At 34.2% G+C, this 23,204-nt stretch overlaps 1 protein-coding gene across 4 annotated transcripts in view; it reads left to right on the forward strand.

Moving 5' to 3' along the window:
* The window catches only part of Rap1a (RAP1A, member of RAS oncogene family), a 76,970-nt gene that overhangs the window by 26,835 nt on the left and 26,931 nt on the right, over positions 1-23,204 (forward strand). The window contains exon 1 of one of the 4 annotated variants that reach the window (XR_007351738.1): positions 4,371-4,501. The exons of 2 other annotated variants lie outside the window; for them this stretch is intronic. The gene's annotated coding sequence lies outside the window, so the exon portion shown is untranslated. Of the gene's footprint in view, positions 1-4,370; positions 4,502-23,204 lie in introns of those variants that run through there. One more of the 4 variants, XM_015502175.2, reaches the window with a different exon arrangement.

The following is a 23,204-nucleotide window of genomic DNA, read 5'->3' on the forward strand; positions in this document are numbered from 1 at the left end:
TTTTTTTTTTTTTTTTTTTTTTTTGGTCTGGCAGGGTGGAGGGGGCTTACTAGGAATTGAACCTGAGAACATTTTACCACTGAGCTGTATCTCCATCCCTTTTTATTTTTTGTTTTGAAGTTGCTTAGGGCCTTGCTACATAGCTGAAGCTGGCTTTGAACATGTAATCCTCCTGCATCAGCCTCTTGATTCACTGGAATTACAGGCATGCGCCACCATGCCAGGCTGCTTCTTGTGTTTGATATCTTCCATACCTATGATTTTGTTTGTTTATTTTGGTTAATATGGTGAATTGCATTTTCTGTATTGTGATAGAATAACTTAAAAAGATAGAATAACCTAAAATTTGCTATCATAATCATAATTTGCCAGCAGCATTATAAGTGTACAAATTTAGTAGTGTTAAGTCATTCGTTGTTTTGCAAATAACATAACTATTCATCTTCAGAACACTTCCTTTTGTATAACTGAAACTCTATACCCACTGAACAATAATTTCTCCCTTTTACCTCCCCTTTTTTATTATTGTGAATTTGACTACTTCAGGTACCTGGAATCAGATATTGTCTTTTTGTGACTGGCTTATTAAACTCAGCTTGTTCTCAAGGTTCATCCATATTTTAGTATATGTCACAATTTCCTTCCTTTTTAAGGCTGAATTCTTTTCTATTTTATAGATAGTCCCTGAGTTGCAATGACTAAACATATGAGTTTTTTACTTTACAATGGTACAAAGAGATGGACATTCAGTAGAAACTGTACTTTGAATTTTTATTTTTTTCATTGACTAGCCATATGGATGTGGGGTCTTCTTGCAATGCTAGGGAGTCAGAGCTGCAGTTAGCTACACACTTAAAACATGTTCAGGATGTAACCCAATTGTAAGTCAAGGAGCATCTGCATACCTATAATGTATCTATTATACACACACACACACACACACACGTATTACATTTTTATTATCCAGTCATTTGTTGTTGGATAGTTAGATTGCTTCCTTCTTTGGAGTGTTGTGAATGAGGCTACTGTGATCATGGGTGCACAAATGTCCAATTGAATCCTGCTTTCAAAAATTCTTTTGAATTCTTTCCCCCTAAAAGTGGAATTTCTGAAACATAGTGATTCTATTTTTAGTTACTTAAGGAATCACTGTACAATTTTCCATAGTAACTGTACCATTTTTACATTCCCATCAGCATTGTATCAGGGTTCCAGTTTCTCATATCTTCACTAATACTTGTTACTTTCTGTTTTTGTTTTTTATTACAGCCATCCTAATGTATGTGAAGTAGTATCTAATTCTTGTGGTTTTGATTTGCATTTCCCCAGTGATTAATGATGTTGAGCATCTTTTCATGTGCTTATTAGCCATTCATTTAACTTCTTTGGAGAAATAGCGTTCAAGTTTTTGCTATTAAACTGCTTGATTGTTTTATAGTTGTTATGAGAGTTCTTTACATATATTCTGGATATTAATCCTTATCAGATATATGATTTGCACATACTTTTCTCCTGTTCATTGGTTGCGTCCTTTGGTGCACAAAAGTTTTACATTTTGATGTCCATTTTATCTCTTTTTTCTTTGTTGCCTGTGGTTTAGTGTCATATCCAAAAAGTGATTGCTAAATCAATGTCCCATATAATTTTCCCCTTATACTTTCTTCTTTAGACTTTTATAGCTTTGCTGTCATGTTTAGTTAGGTCTTTGATCCACTTTGAATCAATTTTTGGTTTTGGCATGGGGGAGGGCCTAATTTAATTCTTTTGCAAGTGAGTATCCAGTTTTCTTATCATCATTTATTGAAAAAACTGCCCTTTCCCAAATGACTGGTCCTGGCCTCCATATAAAAAATCATTTGACCACTGATGTGAGGGTTGATTTCAAGGCTCTCTGTTCCAAAAATTGGGGCATGTTGCACTTTCATTTCTATTCTGTTCAAAACACTATTTTTCCTTTGATTTCTTCCTTAAATCATAGATTATTAGAAGTATGTTAGTGTCTAAATATTTGGAGATTTCCTTGATATCTTTTTGTTATTGGTTTTAAATTTAGTTTCATCATAGTCAGAAAACATTTTGTATTATTTAAATTCCTTTAAATTTACTGAATCTTATTTTTTTTTAAAATATTTATTTATTTTTTTTAAGTTATCGGCAGACACAACATCTTTTGTTGGAATGTGGTGCTGAGGATCGAACCCGGGCCGCACGCATGCCAGACGAGCGCGCTACCACTTGAGCCACATCCCCAGCCCCTGAATCTTATTTTATAGTATAGAATATGGTCAGTGTTGGTAAATATTTCATGTGCAAATTGAAAATATAAATTCTTTTGTTCTCAGATGAAGTATTCTGTAAATGTCAGTTAGATCCAATTGATGGATGACGATATTTAGTTCAACTAGGTTTGTGCTGATTTTTTTTTTTTTCCTGCTGAATATGTCAATTACTGGTGGAAGGGTGTTAAAATCTCTAACTGTATTATTAGGTTGATCTGTTTATCCATGCAGTTCCATCAGTTTTTGCCTTTTAAGTATTTTGACATTCTGATATTAGGTACATACACATTAAGAATTGTTATGTCTTCTTGAAGAATTGATTCCTTTATCATTGTGTAATGACCCTTATTATCTCTAATAATTTTCTTTACTCTGAAGTCTGCTTTTTATAAAACTAATATACGTACTCCAACTTCCTTTTGATTAGTGTTAGCATGTCTTTCTCTGTTCCCTTTAAATTTATTTGTTTACATTTAAAGTGGTTTTTTTGTAAACAGTATATAGTTGTCTTTTTTTAATACACTCTTACAATGTCTTTTAATATATTTGGATCATTGAGGTTTAAAGTGATTATTGATATAATTGGATTAATATCATATTCTTAATGTTTGTTCGTGTTTTCTCTTCATTGCTTTTCTTTTTTTCTTTGTCTTTACTCTTTTTCTGCATTCTTTTCAATTGAGCATTTCGTGTTTCATTTTTTTCTCTTCTCTTACCATATTGATAATACTCTTTTTAACTTTTTTTGGTAGTTGTCTGTTATATGCAATATGCAACAGAATCGGGGTCATTCCAGATAGATTTGGCTGGCAATGAAAAGACCACACAAACACAGAAAATACCTTTTTCGGGGTTCAGGACAGCTCTGCAGCCTCAAAAATCTAGCTCCCATGCTGGAGGGCCTGGAGAGCAAGGGAGGCAAGAGGCAGACAAGAGAGCCAGCACACCTGAAACCCCCGATTTATTGGAAGAAGCCATTCATAGAATATTCCACCCAAATAAGGCAAGGGTTTCAGGGAGTTGAGTCTGACTTCATGATATCTTGTGGTCAGTAGATTGATCACCATCTTGGCAAGTCACACCCATCTCAGATTCCATGTGGGAACATAGGCAGAGCAAGAGGAAAGGGCACACACAGCCCAAAGAGCACACAACAACAGGATAGTTCTCCCATACCAGGCTAGTTCTCCCGTATGCTCAAATGGGTATAACTCATGCACATAGCCCATGGATGGCTTGACACAATACCTTTATTTTATTTATTTATTTTTATGTGGTGCTGAGGATCGAACCCAGGGCCTTGCACATGCTCGGCAAGCGCTCTACTGCTGAGCCACAACCCCATCCCCATTTTCCTTCTTTCTGAAGAATTTCTTGTCACATTTCTTGCAAAGTAGGTCTACTGGTGACAGTTTTCCTCAATTTTTGTTTGAAGAAGTGTGATTCTTCTTCAGTTTGAAGAACAATTGAGCTGGGGGCAGAATTGTAGGCTTGGTAGGGTTTTGTTTTGTTTTTGTTTTTAACACTTTAAATAATTTCACTTCGCACTGTTCTTGCTTGCCTGTTTCTGAAAAAATCTAATGTAATTCTTATTTTTGCTTCTCTTTTCCTCTAGCTTTTTTCAACATTTTAAATCTAATATTCTGTAGTTTGAATATACGCCCCCCAGTGTAAATCTTTTGGTATTTATCATGCTTGATGTTCTATGAAGTTTCTGAGTCTGTGGTTTGGTGTTTATTCACTCTAGATTGTTTTTTTTGTTGTGTTGTTTTGTTTTTAGAGCAGTTGTTTTTTCTCCCAGCTTCTCTCCTGTTTGACCCTTATCTTCAAAACATATCTGGAAACTAACACTTACCACCTCCACTGCAGCTGCCTTCAGATTGTTCTTCCTAACTTTGCCCTTAATGTCCTCTTTCATAGCCAAGAGAGAATCTTCCAAAAATTTCCATGGAAACTTGACATTCTCTTCTAAGAACCATCCAGTGATTTCCTGTATCATACCAAGTAAAAGCCAAAATCCTTACCATGGCCCAAAGGCCTGCATTTAACTCTGTTTCACCTCCTACCTTATCTCCTAATCACCACTCTTTGCTCTCCTGTTACAGCACCCTTCTTGTCTTAAAAAAGTCACCAGCAAGCATCTTCAAGATTTTTCCACTTCCCTCAGATGTCTGGATAACTCTGTTCTTTAATTTCCCCTCACTTTTAGATGAAGTTTAAAAGTAAGTATATGCTTAAGTATAACTTTTTAAAAACAAACCTACATGTCTTATGAATTTATCCCCCTTTCATGTTTTATGGTTCTCCAAAACACTTTCCCAGCCAGCATATCACTGGCATTTGGAAAAAATTAAGCCAGCAAACTGGTTGGAGCATTGAGAAGGATAAGAGGGAGCATGTGGTTGGATGAAACTAGAATGGGATTAGGGATCGAACTATGTAACCCTTAAGAAGCCTGGTTAACATTTTGGCCTATCATTAAGTTCTGGTAAATCACTGAAATACCTTACCTGGAAGGAGTCAGAGGACGTCACTGGTGTGATCAAATTTGTTCTTTTACAAAGAACATTCTGTGGAGAACAGATTGGAGGGGAAAGATTGCATCTGGGGAGATCAGCTGAGCAGCTGTTACAGTGATCCAGAGATCACTGATGGCAGCTTACCTAGACTACTAGGGTTGATGGCCATACAAAAGGAAATGTTTGAAACTGTTCAATTCTTTGAAGAAATCCATTTGTAGATATTATCAGCAATTTATATGTCTCTGTAGCCAGATTAAGATTTCCAGCTTAGGGGCTGGGGTTGTGGCTCAGCGCTAGAGCACTCACCTTGTACATGCAAGGCCCTGGGTTCAATTCTCAGCACCACATAAAAATAAATGAATAAAAATAAAGGCATTGTGTACAACTAAAAGAAATAAATATTTTTTTAAAAATTTTCCAGCTTATAGGATCTCTTTTTGATTCCATTTTGAGAAAGTCGAATGGATTGCCCAGTGTAATTCATCTTCATGTTCTGTAAGCCAAATAGTTATGTGCCATTTTGTATATTTCTTAGCATTGGGCACAAAATCAAAGATGCTTGTTTATTGGTAATGTCTAGAACCTGTTCAAATTGAATCATTTCTCATGAAAGCAAGAATTTTAATTGTATTATGATATTTTTTCCATCCTCATCTTAAAAAATTAAGTAGACTTATTGGGATTTAGGATTGCTTCTCAATAGAGTTTTGTTTTCTGGGGTTTTTTTTGGGGGGGGCAGGGAATACCGTAGATTGAACTCAGGGGCACTTAACTATTGAGCCACATCCCCAGCCCTATTTTTTGTATCTTATTTAGAGATAGGGTCTCACTGAGTTGCTTAGGGCCATGCTAAGTTGTTGAGGCTGGGTTTGAATTCTTGATCCTCTTGCCTTAGCCTCCCAAACTGAGCCACTGATCCTCCTGCCTTAGGCCCTGGGAACGGGAAGTTGTGTAGAACTTTAGCACTTGTGAGGATTCAAAACTCATAACACTGCCTGTGATAAGATAGATTTGAAGCTCTTAAAGCAAAAAGGCTAACATGGGAATCCTACCAGTAGTTTGCTAATGTGGCATTGTTTTTATCAACTAAAATATTGATTTCTCTTTTTACTTTAATTTGGGAGGGACTAAGCATTAAGCTCTGTACCTAAAGAATGTTATATTGTTTAACTATAAAGAAACTGTAGACTGTTTTAGTCCAACTTCATTTTGTTAATAAGGAAATTGAATATTAATGAGAGCAAATGATGTACAATTTATAAAGCCTGATTTGGGATCCAGATCCTGTAGAAGCTCTTTCTTTTCATGAGTTATTAAGTTCTTTGGTCTTCAACACATACCTCATTTCTCTTGATGTGTATATGCTTTCCAAAGAATTGTAGACCTTTCAGTAAGGTTAAAAAAAAAAAAAATCAAGCCAGGCATGGTGGTGCAGCCACGTGGCAGGCTGAGACAGGAGGATTGCAAGTTCAAGGCCAGCCTGAGCAACTTAGCGAGACCCTGACTCAAAGAATAAAAAGGGCTGGGGAGTACCTTAATGGTAGTGCAGCATCCCTGATTTCAATTCCCAGTACCACCAAAAAAAAAAAAGAATCAGTATATTTTATTATGCTGCCTCTTAATTTGGGGGTTCTAATCTAACAGTGTATTCATTCTTCTTACCTTTCCAAAATTCTTTTCAGATTACCAGTAACACTCTATTTACAGGAGTAAGAACTGATAATAGTGGTAGTAGTTATCATTATTATTTTGTTTTGGCAGATGTTTGTCAGGCTCTGTTCCAAGTATTAGATACACATTATTTCATTTACTCTTCGCAGTAATATTACTGGACTATTCTCTTTCTTTATAAGATTAAACCTTTCTTCTTTATCCCAAGTCCCAGTCCTGTTATCATGAGATGTTAAAAGGTTGTCTGGATTATTGAATTAAGAATACTATTGAACATAGTGAAAAAGTCCAGAGGCATTAGTGTAGATAGTCTAGCTTTGAATTCAGGCTCAACCATTTCTTTCTTTTATTCAGTAAATATTTATTGAGTATTTACTGTTTTCCAAATATTGTTCAGGGCACTAGGGATGACATCTTTAAATATTCAGCGGAAATAATGTTAGCCTTAAAGGGTTGCTAAAGACTAAGAGAGGTTAACAGGCAGGGTTATTTTTTCACTAGTTTTGAAGTTTGTTTTCTTGCCCTCTGAACTGGTTTCTCTGCTCCAGTTTCTCATTCTCTGTTCCATCCTACACAATGCTCGTAGAGCTAGCTTTTTTTTTTTTTCCTCAAGTTCCTCTTCGAAAAATTAAGTGACTTTCTTCCTCAGATAGGAAAGTTCTGAGTTCTTAGAATATCAGCCTGCTGTTAAAAATATCTTATGTACTCTTTCTTTCACTTTTCACAGTAAATGCTCAAGCCACCTAGATATTTTTTAAAAAATAATTTTTCCATTAGATTCTTCAGGACTCTCTTGATTCTATGCCTTTTTTTCTTGGAATTCTATGTCTATGATATTCCTTTTACCCTTGCCTCCTTCCTCTCCCTGGACTTGAAGAAATACATACAATGTACATGGAGAAAGATCTCTCCTCTTTCCATGTCCTGTTGCCTCTCAGTTTTCCTCCAAAGGCATATACAAGTCTCTGTACACATACAAGTAGAGATATGTTATTAGCATGTTAGAGTGTGAACTCCGGAGTCAGGCTGAGTGTGATTCGTGGCTTTTTCTTCCCATGTATGAGGCCTTGAGCATATTACTAGTGCCTGCATCATGAGTTATTGTGATGACTTTTTCTTTTTGATGATGCTGGAGACTGCTAAACAGGTGCTCTACCACTGAGGTATATCTCTGGTCCCCATATTATGAGGATTTCTTACAGCAGTTCCTGATGCACAGTAAGAACTTAGTAAATATTTGCTATTGTTATTATTCTTATATAAGAAAACATAATATATTGAAAAGAGAATCGTATTTAAAATCTGGAGACATCGGTTTGAATATAGTCACCTATTTACTTTATGCCTAAGTATTTAATCTGAATTAAACTTTGTATGTTTTGTCATCATTATAATCAGGATAGTGATACATAATTTTGATTTTGATTACATAAAAAACATAAGGGAAAGAGCTTCTAAATGACCAAATGCTATAAAAGTTTCAGTTACCATTGATCATATGGTTTTACTTTTCCTTCCAGGAAAGGTCATAACATTTCAGCTAGATAGAAGAAATGAAATAGTGTGTTCAAAAAATAAAGGTATCAGAAAGTTGTGATACTTATACCTTTTTGCTTTAGAAATTGTTCTAAATTCATACTTTTTCATTTTAAGATTATGAATATAGAGTTTATTTGGCAGTAATGCTAAAAGAAGTATACCTGTCAAGATTTAAAAATTGAGAACTGGGGATGTAGCTCAGTAGTAAACTGCTTGCCTGTCATGCACAAGGTCCTGGGTTCAATCCCCAGCACCGCAAAATAAATTAATTAAATGCTTTTAAAAAGAGATTTCAGAATTGATTATATTTATGTATACCTGGTTGGTGTCTTTAAGGGAAAAAAATGTTTTTTGGTCATCGTGAAGGTATTAGTCACTGTCTTAAAATTTTTTCATAATGGTTTACAAATGTCTTATTTGCCTATGATAATAGTTACTAAAGAATATTCATTTTACTAAGTAGATAGTAATGTGAAAAAGACAGAGTTCCCTATTTCCATTTACTGGTAATGTACTTTTTGATGAGTGACTGTTACTAAAACAGGATATGAGCATTCACTGGTTTTTACAGCTCATATATCCAAGAGCACATGTCATTCCCAAAGGCACAAATATAAGATATTTTTGGATACAGTGATATTCTCCCTTCTGTTAATTAGAGGTATTGTCAGTATTTAGGAGGAAAAAAAATTGTAGTTTAAGGGCCTTTGATAAATATTCTTTTTATATTTTTTATAATTTTGATATAAAGAATATATTTTACTTTGGAGATTTAATCTGAATTAAAATTACATAATTTTAGTAAGTTTGAGATTTTTACTTAAAAGTATTTTTGTTTACTTCCTTTTATTCTACAATATTTGTTTCTCTGATAAGACAAAATGGCCTAATCTGATGATTTCATACATAACCTTGATCACTGACAGTTTAAACTGAAAGGGAGACTATTTTCAAGTATATTAAAACACAGCATACAGTGAATGACAGAATTTCTTTTAGTTAATTTTTGAGTTTCCAAACCATAGAAGTATTATTTTAGATTGCCAATTCATTTGCTTCATGGTATGAAAATCCATAGTAGGAGGAACAGACCTATCACATTTAAGTTGTTTGACAAAAATGTCTCTTTTTTCCCCCCTAATTGTCTTTTTGAAAAAATTCAGAGGATGAATCTTCTTAAACTATATGCTCCTGTTATTTATAGTAATACAAAAACTATCACTTAGGAATTATTTGTATGATTCCATGTAGCAATACTGAGCCAGGCAACATAGTGTTCATACCCAAAATCTATAATTAATATCTAAGGACTTTTTGATGAAGAATGAGATAAAAATTCTTTTTTATGACAACATAGTAATTGAAAATAAGAATTAGATCACAATACAGATATTCTAAAAATAGAATATAAATTAAAATGTTAACAGAGATTGGGATTTACTATATGTGGCAGATAATTTGTGTGAATTTTAATATTTTTTCTCAATGATAGTTAATATTTTATTAAATCCATTATTTTATTGTATGTGAATTACATGAAGCCTTAAAGCAGAATATATGTAAGTTTAGAAATTTTTCTTTTTAAAGTATGTGTCATGGAAGGATAGCCCCCTTTTAAAAACCATCAATTAATATTGATCTGTTAGAATGTCCATTTACTTATTAGTTCATTCAACAGATAATTATATAACATAATACCATATGCCAATTTTATTGTTTTAGGTAAATGAAACAAATGATCCTTCTCTAATGGAACTTACAGTCTAATTTATGTAGTCAAATAATCACACGGGTAAAAAATAATTTTTGATTTGAAACAGTGACAAGTATTACTAAGGAAAGATAGCTGTTCAATGAGAGTGTATAAGGTTTTGATTCAAAGCATTCAGGGAAGGATAGCTTATAGAACTTTCACTTGTGCTGAGATATAAGGAGAAGAACAGGCATTAACTAAGTGAAGAAGGGGGAAAAAAAAAAAAAGACATTTCAGGCAATGGGAATAGTTTGTGCCGAAGAGCTGTAGTAGAGATGAGGGTATCAGATTTAAATAGCTAAAAAGAGAGTGACCTGCATAGAGAATAAGGGTAGAGAAGAAGATAAAGTAGAAAGGGGCCAAATCATTAAGAACTTTGAGGACTTTAACCTTTATCCTTAGAGCAAAATGAAACCTTTTAATCATCTAAGGAGAATGATTACCATGATAAGATTTATATCTTAAAAAGATCATTCTGGTTGTAGTGTAGAACCAATGTACAACATAGAGTGAGTGGCAGTGGACTAGTTAAGAGGCTAATTCAGTAGTCCTAGGAGAATAATAATTACTGTGTAGAGTTTGAGTTTTGATAGTAGAAAAAGAAGAGGAAAGGAAAGAAATGGACAGGTTCTCTGCCTACAGGGTAACAGATTCTCCACCAAGGTGATTCCAACACTACTATCTTCCTCCCTGCTTACTTTCTACCTTTAAAAGTGCTACAAAATTCAAAGCATTGCTTTTTGATTAAATTACCACTTTAATTAAAATGGTATTCTTCAAAAACTACTATTCATAATTTCATTTTTAGATGATTATAAAGGAATTTTTCATTAAATATACATTTATGACTTCCCACTTATGAAGATATATGTATTGACTATATGCGATTTTTAAGTAAAGATACCTCTTACAACTGTAAACTTAAGGAACATTATTGGAACTGAAATTGTTAATTTGTGACAGATTCTTCTTTGCAAAAGCATTGTGAATTCCTCTACTACTTATTGTATATTCCTCACCAGGAAGATCACCTTCAATGATTAAGTTTTGACAAGGATCTTAGGACTGATTATAACATTTAACAACAAGAAGCAAACGTGCATGGTTTAATTGGTTATAACCTAGCAGTGCTTTAATATCAATTTTCTACTATTTGAAAAGTGTTTGCTGGGCGTGGTGGTGCATGCCTGTAATCCCAGCAACTCTGGAGGCTGAGGAAGGAAGATCGTAAATCAAGGCCAGCCTCTCAGCAACTTAGTGAGGCCCCTAAGCAACTTAGCAAGACCCTGTCTCAAAATTTTAAAATAATAATAATAATAATTTAACAAAGGATGTGGTTCAGTGGTTAAGCATCTCTGGGTTTAATCTCTAATACCAAAAAGGAAAGAAAACAAAAAGGAGAGAAAGAGAAAGAAAAGTAAGTATTCTGAAGGAAAAAGGGAACTGGTTTTTGGTCAAGTGATGGACTATCTTCTTTAATGGTTCCCCAGTGCAAATAATTGAAAATGACAGGAAAAAAGTATAAGGATTTTTTTTCATGTATCAAAGAACTGACATTCTGTAAGACATGTTCAGAGGCTAAAGAGTAAGAACCAGCATGCAGAGCCTATTTTTTGTCTTGAGGGTATTTACTAAACTGGATAAACGTGAGCTTAGGGTTTTAGTGCCTTAGCAGACTAAGCTCAGTCTATTAAAAGACAATCCACCAAGTTTCAGTGCCACCCTCAACTTCTGCCAACTATAAGGAAAACTGACTGTCTCAAAACTTGGCACTGAGTTGAAGTGGTGATGCAGATTGGGGAAGGGGTATAACTCTCTGAAATTTCATAGTTACAATCCATCCATCTCTAAATCACACTTTTTAGATTATCCCCTAGATACCTAAGCTAAAAATAGGATTTATAGTTATGATGGCCAGTAAGTAGTAGCATCAGTCAAAGGAGGAGACAGTGTGTAAGCAGTCTGAGCACTTGACAAAAGCAAATGCATATCACAATTTAAAAAAAAAATTTTCATGGTTCAAAAAGGAAAAAAGATATTGAAAACAAAGACCAGCCAAAATAACAGCTGAATTGGACTCCCATTGATTTCATATTTTGTAATTATTAGATATGGAACTTAAGTTGAGTGTTTTAGCTAAATAAAAATGATTTAAAATATATGAATGATGGAATTATAGCTAACTTTTGTAGCACTTCCTGAGAACCTCATACTGTTCTGATACTTTATACATATTAATTCAGTTTATCTTCACAACTCTATGATAGGGACTATTATCACTATTTTACAGATTAAATAACTGAGGCACAGAACAAGGAAGTTTGTTGACCAAGGTCAGTGATGGTAGAGCCAGGATTCTAAGCAAGTGGATCCTAAGTTCAGTCTTAACTATTTGTGTACTGCTTATGAGAAAGAAATACGACTATGAACAATTACAGTTAGCTTTGAAAAAAGAACTAGACATGAAATATATAAATAAATTAAAGATTGGCCAACTGAGGTGACACACACCTATATAACCCAGCAACTTGGGAAGCTGAGGCAAGAGGATTGCAAGTTCAAAGTCAGCCTCAGTCAACTTAGCCAGGCTCTGAGCAATTTAGCAAAACCCTGTCTCAAAAATTTAAAAATAGAGGTGGTGGGGGTGGTGGGGCTGTAGCTCAATGGTTAAGTGCCCCAATACCAAAAAAAAATTTTTTTCTTTAAAGATCAGTGAACAAGTTAACAGTAGATTATACTAGAGAAGTAATGAAAAGGAAGATAGTTTGAAAAATAGATAAACCAAAATAAAGAGAACAAGAAAGGAAAATATGTGAGAGAAAGGGAAAAAATGAAAATTGTGGCAGAAATCCTTAGTTTTTCCTTATAACATTTCTTCCTCTATGAATGGATGTGTTGAATGCCCAGGTAAAGCTTCCATTTCACTGCCTTTCTGATAGTGAGGTCTGACTGGGGTAATCAGATTTTGGCAATTTGAGATACAAATGGAAATTACATGTGTGACTTCTAGATTATGCCTGAAGAGGAAAAGGGTATGGATGTCCTTCCCTTCCTCTCTATTCCTTCCCATGAATTGGAATGTAGCATGGTATTGAGCTAAATACCATGTAAAGGAAGGCAATATTTTAAGGGTGACAGAGCACCAAGGTGTACATACTTGGTCTCAGACTGCTAAATTGCCAAACAAGCCCTGGACTATTCCCTTCCAACTGTCATGTGAGAGGGGAAGAAAATGCTTTGATTGCCTAAGCTACTATATAGTCTCATGACAGCACCTTTGTCTACTTTTTTACAAATACAAAAAGAAAAGGTCTCACAGTGGTTTAACCAAAATTCCAGACATGAAGAAAAGTCCAGTAGAGATATTTAAGATTATGAATAAAAATTTCCAAAACTGCAAAAAGATACAAATTAAAGATGTGAAACTAAACAAGACAAATAGAAAGCTAAGCCTGTAAACATTTCATAGGTAAATCTGCAGACAGATCTCAAAAATAGCCAGAAGGAGGGGAAAGATTACTTTAAAAACTCTGTAATTATGCTAACAACTGACTTACTGAGAGCAAAATAGAAACCAAAAAACCAACAGAGCAGTAAGTACAATGTACTGAGAGTAAATAACTACTAAACTAAAATATCTTTTAATATTAAACATAAAGAATCTTCTGAGATAAATAAAGTCTGGTCATTTTCACCACTAATTGGACATCACTAAAAAAAAAAGTTGTTTAAAATATAAACTTTAGGTAGAAGGAAAGTGATCTCTGATGGAGGATCTGCAATATTAATTAGAGCAGGGGAAAATAATATCAAAACCAATAAGCCAGAATATCCAAAGTAAGATTAAAAATTTTTAAAAAAGGGAAGGAAATAAACATAAAAACAACTGAGAGAAATACAAAAGCAGTCTAAATAGAACATCAATGAAGCCAAAATTGGTTATTAGAAAAAGATAATTAACAGTCCTGTTGAAATTGACCTAAATGAAAAAAAAAAAAGAGAGAGAAGGTACAGACAATGAAAAAGGATATATAACTATATGTGCTACAGAAATTTGTTATGAAAGATAACTGGATACATTAGCTTTAGGAAATAAGTTCAAATGATAATTAGGTCTGTTGTCATAATAGTATATTAAGTCTTCAAGACTACTTGTCATACTAGCCAAAAACTTAACTTCTGAATAGGTAAGAGGATTGAATTACAATTTTTAAACTTTAACCTGAATATTTGGAGAATTACAAGGATGCAGTCAATGAATAGGATAACTGTGTCAGTCATACTCTACCAAAGCTCCCCTCTCCTCCAGTACTGAAGATTGAATCCAGGGACACTCTTGGAGCGTCCAAATAAAAGGATTGGGGAATCCTTTTATTTTTAATTTAGAGATAGGGCCTCACTAAGTTGCTGGAGCTGGTTTGGAACTTGTGATCCTCCTGCCTCAGCTTCCTGAGTAGCTGAGATTACAGATTATAGACATGTGGCCCCCACACACAATTTACTAAACATTTTGATGAAGATTTAATTTGGGTTGTAGGTGTATGCATTAAAGTGGTAGAATTTGGGCTCCTTTTTAATTATGTGTATAAGGCAGGAGTATGGAAATACATAAACTCAAGAAATTACGGAAATGTACTTTTAAGAGAGTTTTACGTATTAGTAGTAAGTTTTTGATGTCAGTACCAAAAAGTGATGGCACAATACTGAGAATGATCTATAATTTAGTGTTTTCTTCTCTTAAAAAACATTGTCATCAACTCTGTGGTATTATGTATTTACAATATTCAGCTGAACTAATCAGTATACCTAGGAAAGGTATCATAGTACTAGGCCAAGTGCCTTGTTTTTATGGAGAACTGGTAGCAAATAGTAGTACAGGTTGAGCATCCCTAATTCAAAATTCCAAAATATAAATGCTCCAAAATCCAAACTTTTTGAGCATTCTTAAGTTTGAGATTTTGGAGCATTTCAGATATTGTTTTTGGATTAGGGATACTTAAGCTGATTAAGTCTATACTAATATTACAACATTTTAAAAAATCACAAATCTAAAAATCTTTTGGCCCAAGATTGAGGATATTCAATCTGTAGTTATTTGTGGGTGGGCACTGTGAAGCACACTGTTCTAAACTAACGCACTAGAAAGTCTTAGGTTGATAGCATCTTTCTGTAGGTTAAGAGGACAACTGGTAATCTCCAGGAAGGATTGGGGTTTGTTCTTTTGTTTGGTTTGGTAAAAGGAGTTGGGAAGGAGCAGAGAGAGAAGGGAATGAAACAGATTATAGGCAAGTTTGGGTGAGGAATTAGGTTGATAATTCCAGACTTAACACAAAGTATATTTTAAAAAAAGGAAAAAGAAAAGAATACTACTTTACCATGTATTGTTTAAACGAAATAAAATTCTCATCTGTCATAATATCTTTAAAAAAAAGGCAAACTAAAAAGTTTTTTGTCAGCAAAAGAAATAATCTGTGAGGTGAACAGGGAGCCTACATCCTGGGAACAAATTTTTACCCCTCACACATCAGATAAAGCTCTAATCTCTCGGGTATATAAAGAGCTCAATAAGACAAGCACCCAAAAACTAAATAATCCAATCAGTAAATGGGCCAAGGACCTGAACAAACACTTCTCAGAAGAGGATATACAATCAACCAATAAATATACGAAAAAATGCTCATCATCTCTAGCAATCAGAGAAATGCAAATCAAAACTACTTTAAGATACCATCTCACTCCAGTAAGAATGGCAGCTATTTTGAAAACAAACAACAAGTGTGGGTGAGGATGCAGGGAAAAAGGTATACTCATACACTGCTGGTGGGACTGCAAATTAGTGCAGCCAATTTGGAAAGCAGTATGGAGATTCCTTGGAAATCTGGGAATGGAACCACCATTTGACTCAGCTATTCCTCTTCTCGGACTATACCCAAAGGACCTAAAAAACAGCATACTTCAGGGACACAGCCATATCAATGTTTGTAGCAGCTCAATTCTCAATAAACTGTGGAGCCAACAGTGGATGAAAAAATTGTGGCATTTATACACAATGGAATATTACTCAACACTAAAAAAGAATAAGATCATGGCATTTGCAGGGAAATGGATGGCATTAGAGAAAATTATGCTAAATGAATTTAGCCAGTCCCAAAAAAACATGCCGGGTGTTTTCTCTGATATAAGGGGCATGACTCAAAGTGGGGTAGGGAGGGAAAGCATGGGAGGAAGATTACCTCTAGATAGGGAAAAGGGGTGAAAGTGAAAGGGAGGGAGAAGGGGAATAAGATGGAAGGTGGAATAAGGTGGAAGGAGATGGTCATTGTTATACAAAATACATATATGAAGATGTGAATTTGGTGTCAACATACCTTATATACAAACAGATATGATAAATTATGGTATAAAGGTGTATTAAGAATTGTAATGCAAAAAAAGAGAGCTCATGTATAAGGCATAGTTTGGCGTGAACATATATATAGAGTTACAAAAAATTGTGCTGTGAATGGATAATTATGAATGTAATGCATTCCACTATTGTCTTGTATGTAAGAAATAAATTTTTTAAAAAAGGATAGCAGTATAAATCTGAATGAAAGTTTAAAGTAATTGTTATAGATTAAGGAAATAATTGTTCTTTTGTGTTAAGTCTTTTAGTAATACCACTTAATAGTATAAATTTTAAAAATTATGTATTTGTTTGTTTATAGTGCTAGGGATCAAACCCGGGGTCTTGTACATGCTATTACACCCCCAGTCCCAAGCTTGTTTTAAGAGAATAAGAGAGAACTGAATCCTTTTCAGAGACCAGAATAACAGAATTTAAAACTTTATTATTTGAAAAAGAAGACTGCTTATTGAAAATTAAGATACATAAAGAAGGAGAAATAACTTTTCAAAAAAATAAAGGAGTATAGAATGGAAGAGGAATTCTCTTTATTCTATTTACAGCAGTGGGCAGAAGTGAAACCCAGCAGGTGGCCACTACAAAGAAACAGCAATGTAAAGATCTTTCCAACAATTAGACCATCCTAAAATGGAATGATTCAGAGGGCTAAAAAACCATGTTTAAAGCCATTTTTTTACAGTAGATTGACATTAAAGAAACAATTACTGTATTTCAGGTATTTTGTTGTTAAATACTGACCTTAGCATTTAAAATAAGACAAAACCCAGCTATTCATATAAGATTCACTATATGTAAGTTAAGTATATTGTATTCTAGGTCTTTTCTAAGTCTTTGTCTGCACTCATTTTTCATAAAATAAACTCTTATCATTTGTGGTTAGCAAAATTTTCCTTTTATTTTATTGTGACTACTAATCTTTTTTTGTCTTACTCCCTCTATCTTTGTTTATCTCCCTTTCCTATTGTTTCTTTATTTTTCAGTTTCTGGCTAATTGCATTAAGTTTTCTTTGCCCAGTTTTCCTCAGGTTTCCTCCCTCCTCCCCCTCNNNNTTTTTTTTTATTTTGTACTGGGGATTGAACCCAGAGGTCTTTTATCACTGAACCGCATTCCCAGCCTTTCTTAATTTTTATTTTGAGACAGGATCTCACAAAGTTGTTTAGGGCCTCACTAAGTCACTGAGGCTGACTTTAAACTCCCAGTCTTCCTGCCTCCTGAGTCACAGGAATTACAGTCCTGTACCACCTCATTATTTTTAAGTCATATATAAGTTAATTATTGGCATTACATTTTCCAATTATGTAGACTTGTATTTTTTTTAATATGTAGAGAGAATGAGTGTCAATATCATTGCCTTTTCTTCCCTAACTTCTCCCAAACCAAAATGTTGGGGTAATAAGGGTTTGTTTTGTTGTTCCTCCAGATTTTTGCACATATATGGTGATAATTAGATTTCTAACTTTACTTTTTATTAATTTTTTGTGTGTGGTTTTATGTTTCTTTTGCACATCACTTTCCTTGTTCTATTGGAATAGCTCCAATAAATATTTTAAAAATATTTTTAACATATTTTTATTAATAGTTCAGATTTCTTAATTTCCATCTTGATTTCTTCCTTGACCCATTTATTATTTAGAAGAGTTTAATTAATAAACATTTTTGGGATAATGTAATTTTATTTTTGTATTGATTTCAAGTCTAACTGTACTGTAGTTAGAAAATATATCCTATATTATTTCAGTCCTTTGAAATTTGCTACTTGATTTATGGCCCAAAATAGTCTGTTCTAATAAATGACTGGTATGCACTTGAAAAGAATATGTAGTTTGCAGTTTGGGTATAGTATGTGTATGTGTGTGTATGTAGTTGAGTTGATTTGTTTTCTGGTCAAGTCTTATATATCCTTTTTTGTAAAAAAAATATTGTCTTCCTTTTTCTATTAGTTACTAAGCCAGTTTTGTTAAAACCTTATCATGATTATAATCACATAGTTTTCTCTTTAATTTTGTCAACTTTTTCTTGATATGTTTTGCTTTATAATTACATTTTATTTTCTTATCTAATATTTATTTATATGTTAATAAAGTTGATGTACTGATATATTTGTATTATTCATCTGTTCTTTATTGATTGATTAATTGGGGGGCACTGTAAAAAACTCATAGTTTCCTGAATTTGGAATTAGGGAGTGGCACAATGGGGTGGATCTAGTGTAAGGTCTTTTTTTATTTTTATTTTTTTTATTTTTTTAGTTGTAGTTGGACACAGTATCTTTATTTAATTTATTTATTTATATGTGGTGCTGAGGATCGAACCCAGGGCCTCACTCATGCTAGGTGAGTGCTCTACCACTGAGCCACAACCCCAGCCCCTAGCATAAAGTCTTAAATGATATTGCAGTCAGATAGTGGCTCTGTGGGATCATCCTGATGATGTCTTTATTTATAAGTGTAGGAAGACTTGAACAGCTGGGGCTCATTAAGCAGTTTACTGTGATCTTTCCACAGTGGTGGCTTCAGGATAGCCTGACAGCTCCAGGATCCAAAGGTGTGGATCCCAGTAGGGAAAGACCTTGGAGGTCGTTCTGGCACCTTTTGTAACCTGTCTTCAGAAGTTAGCATCATTTCTGCTCCTCTGTTTGTTACTGAAGGTCTGTCAGTATTCAAGAGGAGAGGATTGTGATTTTCCTTTCTAGAAACTTTTTAGCATTTTGTTTTCATTTTTAGTGCTTTTAAATTTTAACTATGTTCAAATGTGAAGATAGATACATATATACATACACAGACACACACATACACCCCACCATATTTGGCATTCAGTGGACACTTTGAATCTGAAAATTTCTAACTTTCTTAGTTTACCTATGAAATTGTTCTTCTATTATTACTTTGGTTCTCTATTTTCTTTCTAGACTTACTGTTAGGTAGCTGGTGGAACTTTTAGATCTATACTTCTGCTCTCTTGTTGCTATAATAAAATACCTGAGTCTGGGTAACTCATAAAGGAAAGATCATTTTGACTCACAATTGTGGAGGCTGGGAAGCTCAAGAGCATGGTAACAGCACTGGTACCAGTATTAGTGGGGGCCTTCTTTGCTGCAACATAACATGGTGTAGAGGGCATCACGTGGCAAGACAGTAAGTGAGCCAGAAAGAGGTCGCTTTTATAACAAAGCCACTCCTGAGATAATCCAGTATTTTGTTAATCTGAATGACCAGAGTCCTCATGACTCAATCACCTCCTGAAGGCCCCACCTTTTAAGTACTATTAACACATGACTCTGGGGCCTACAGGGGACACATTCAAATTACCATATCAGCCCTCCATAGCTTTTTTTTTTTTTTTTCCTGTTCATATCTTTTGAGCTTGGTTAGGCTTAACCTCTCTGACTTATCTCTAAATATGAGGATAATAGTCCCCACCTCATTGGAAAGTTGTGAGACTTAGACATATAAATACATATAAAGTGCTTAACAGTATTTTGTACATGGCAAGTAGACAGTAATCTTTAACAACTGATTTCTTCTTAATCTTTTCTTTTTTAACATTTCTTGCCCTTTTCTTGCCCAGTACTACTGCTGTTAAACAAATGTTTTCTCTGATAAACTAGAACAGGGATAGCAAACTTTTTCTTTAAGGAGCCATATAATAAATATTTTAGGATTTTAGGGCCATATGGTTTATGATGCAAATATAGTTGGCTGTTTGTGTCCTCAGGTTTGTAAATCCATGGATTCAGACAACTTTGAATCCAAATACTTGGGAAGGAAAAACTGCATGTATGTACTTTTTCCTTGTCATTATTCCCTAAACAGTGCAACTATTTATACAACAACTATCTATATAACATTTACATTGTATCAGTATTTTTAAGTAATCTGTAGATTTAAAGTATACAGGACAATGTGCATAGTTTATATGGAAATATTATGCCATTTTATATCAAGGACTTGAGAACCTATTATGTGTTTTGCTGTATAAGGTAGGGGAATTATTCCCAGAACCAGTCCCACATTTATATAATAGAATGACTGTACATTATGTCTGGTGCATTTCTTGATATATACATTTTTCTTCCACCAAAGTGTACCAATCTTGAGAGGATTAGAAACAAGAAGGGTATCATGGTGAAGAATCCATCAATGAGATATTACTTATATAATTTTATATTATAGGAGGTTGAATTTTCATTATATATACTATGAAGATGAGTGTTTTAGAAATTTAAATCTTACTGTGATTTCTGTATTCACTCTCCTTTCCCCACAGCATGCTGTGTATGAGCACTTGTCATGGTTTTGTTTTGTTTTGTTTTTTGGTGCTGAGGATCCAACACGGGGTTGTTTTTGTTTTGTTTTGTTTTGTTTTTACAAATATTAGGCAAGTTCTCTAACATGAAGCTATACATACACCCAGCCCCATTTGTCAGTTTTAAAATATTCATGATATCTATGAATATTTAAAGATAACAAACAATATTTTTAATAATCTATCCTTGATGTTCCTTAATGTAAAAAGTTATTGCTCCAAAATTCTTCACCACAACTGAATTTCTTTTAGTGAATTTTGTGTCGTAGGTTAAGTTGTGTGGGAAAAGCTTTTATCCTGTAATTCTTTAGTTTATGTATTTTAAAAATACAGAGACAACAAAATTGGGATTGATTTGCTTCCCAGAAAAAAAGTCTAGTTATATTATTTTGTAAAAGAAGTAGTTTTGCTGAAGAAAGAATGAAAAAATAACTTTGACCATAATATTAAGAACCCAAGATTGACTTAAACATAGCTTAATGTTTATTCCTGTCCTCCGTATTTGTAAAGAAATCTTAACTAGAGTAAGAAGTTTTCTGGTGCTGTGTTGGGAGTGCAGGGCACAAGAAATTTCCATAAAGAGGCATAGGATTTGTTTGGAAGGACATAGTGGTTTTTTAACTTGGCAATAATGAGTTAGAACTCACTCCCTCCCTTTAGAAAGAAAAATAACTCTAGTTATTCTTATTGAGAATTTATGAGCCACGTGCTTTATTGTAAAGAATTATTTTATTCTTGTATTTGCAAATGTGCTTATATGTATTCATTCATAGACATTTTTTATGTGTACAGAAAATTTTCTATACATACAGAATCTGAAAAATGACTTTGGAACTTGTATGTTTTACCACTTGAGTTAAGGAACAGGGGCCAAATATTTTCTTGTTGCAGAATACCCAAAATAATATCATCTCTGGGTTCTCTCCCTAATTTCTGTTGCCTAAGAAAAGCTGGAGCCATTTGAGAAATATAAATGAGCCTTGCTATACTAGTATGTCTTTTGAAAGACATACTATTAAAAACAACAGCAGCCCCCAACTAAGAGACCTGGAAAAGAATAGAAGGATATTTCTGCATTAAAATATATGCACTATTATTTAACTGTCAGCATTTTATTTTCGTGGAAATGAGGTAACCACCTAATACAAATGGCATTGGATTCATAATGTCCAACACAAACCTACTTTACCCTCCCCTCCCCTTTCTTTGTTTTTTCCCCCTTTAAATCTCTGTAATAAAATGTTATTTGTCAGAGATTAGCTTTCTTCTCTTTTCACTGAGTAAGTGCTCTTTGGTTGATCTCATCTACTGCTATGGTTTTAATTGTACCAAATTTTATAACAATGACATCTGAGTCTGTGCCTCAAGTCCATTGATTTCTTCTTTGTGTCCAGACTTGGATTTTAAAATAGCCATCAGAATCCACTACATGCTTTTCCCATAGGAATCTCAGGCTTAATTTTCTCTAAGAAATCATGTAGTAGTCACTCATTGTGTCCGGTTCATTTTGCTGAGCATGTTTTTAATATTTGTCCGTGTACTTATCAAGAGTTCATTCCTTTTTATTACTGAATAGTATTCCATTAATTGGGTGTAGCACAATTTATTTACGCATTCACCTCTTGATGGATACTTGAGTTGTTCCTATTTTGCTATTGTGATCAAAAATTAGGGTTGAAGTTCTTCCGATCCACCTCCATCCTCAGCCAATTCCAGCTTAACTTGTTTAAAATACTATTTTTTACACCCTGAATTACTTTTGGCCCTCTATTAATGATCTATCGATGGTTAGCGGGTTCACCCAAACTTACTGACTTAAAATAAATATATAAATCTTGAAGGCAGTGTATTACTTCATTTTCTCACAGTTTCTGTGGCTCAGAGTGGCTTAAATGCAAGGCTCTGGCTCATGATCTCATGAGGCTTAACTAAAAAACCACCAGATATGTTTCAAAGGTGGCTGGCTCACTCACATGGTTGACAGGTTGTTGCTGGCTATTGGTAGGAAGCTTCATTTTCTCTTCAGGTGGCTCCTGAAGGACTGGTTAAGTGTGTATGTGGCATGGTAATTTACTTCCCTCACTGATCTAGCAGATCACAACACAAGCCGCAAAACCTTTTAGGAGCTACATTTGGGAATTACATGCTTTTGTCACCTCCACCATATTATGTTGCTCACCCCATCCAATCTTGATTAAGTTTGAGAGGGAACTACAGAAGGTGGAGGTTGAGACAATTGGGGACCATTTTGGAGGATGAATAATACAGTCCTTTTATTTAAAAATGAATGAATATATGTGCATGGTTCTACTCATGGATGTAATTTGGTTCTACTAATCTGTTTTTCATTATGCTAATATCATACTATATTTACCTTTATATAAATCTTGAAGGCAGTGTAATATTTTGTTCTTTTTCATAACATGTTGGTTATTCAGTTTCTTGCTTTTTGAGGTAACTTGCTTTTTTATACAAAAGTCAATCACTGTGTTAGTCGGCATTTCATTGTTGTGACCAGAATACCTGACATGAACCACTTAAAGAAAGAAAGATTTCTTTTGGCATATGGTTTCAGCCCATGGTCAGCTGGCTTCATCGTTTTGGGCCTGAAATGAGGTAGAGCATCATAGTAGAAGGGCATGGCAGAGGAAAGCTGCTCAGCTCATGACAACAAGGAAGGGAGGGGAGGGGGAGAGGCATACCACCGGTGGGGGGGGGGGGTGTAGGT

This window comes from Marmota marmota, unplaced genomic scaffold (genome assembly GCF_001458135.2).
Source record: "Marmota marmota marmota unplaced genomic scaffold, marMar, whole genome shotgun sequence".
NCBI lineage: Eukaryota > Metazoa > Chordata > Mammalia > Rodentia > Sciuridae > Marmota > Marmota marmota.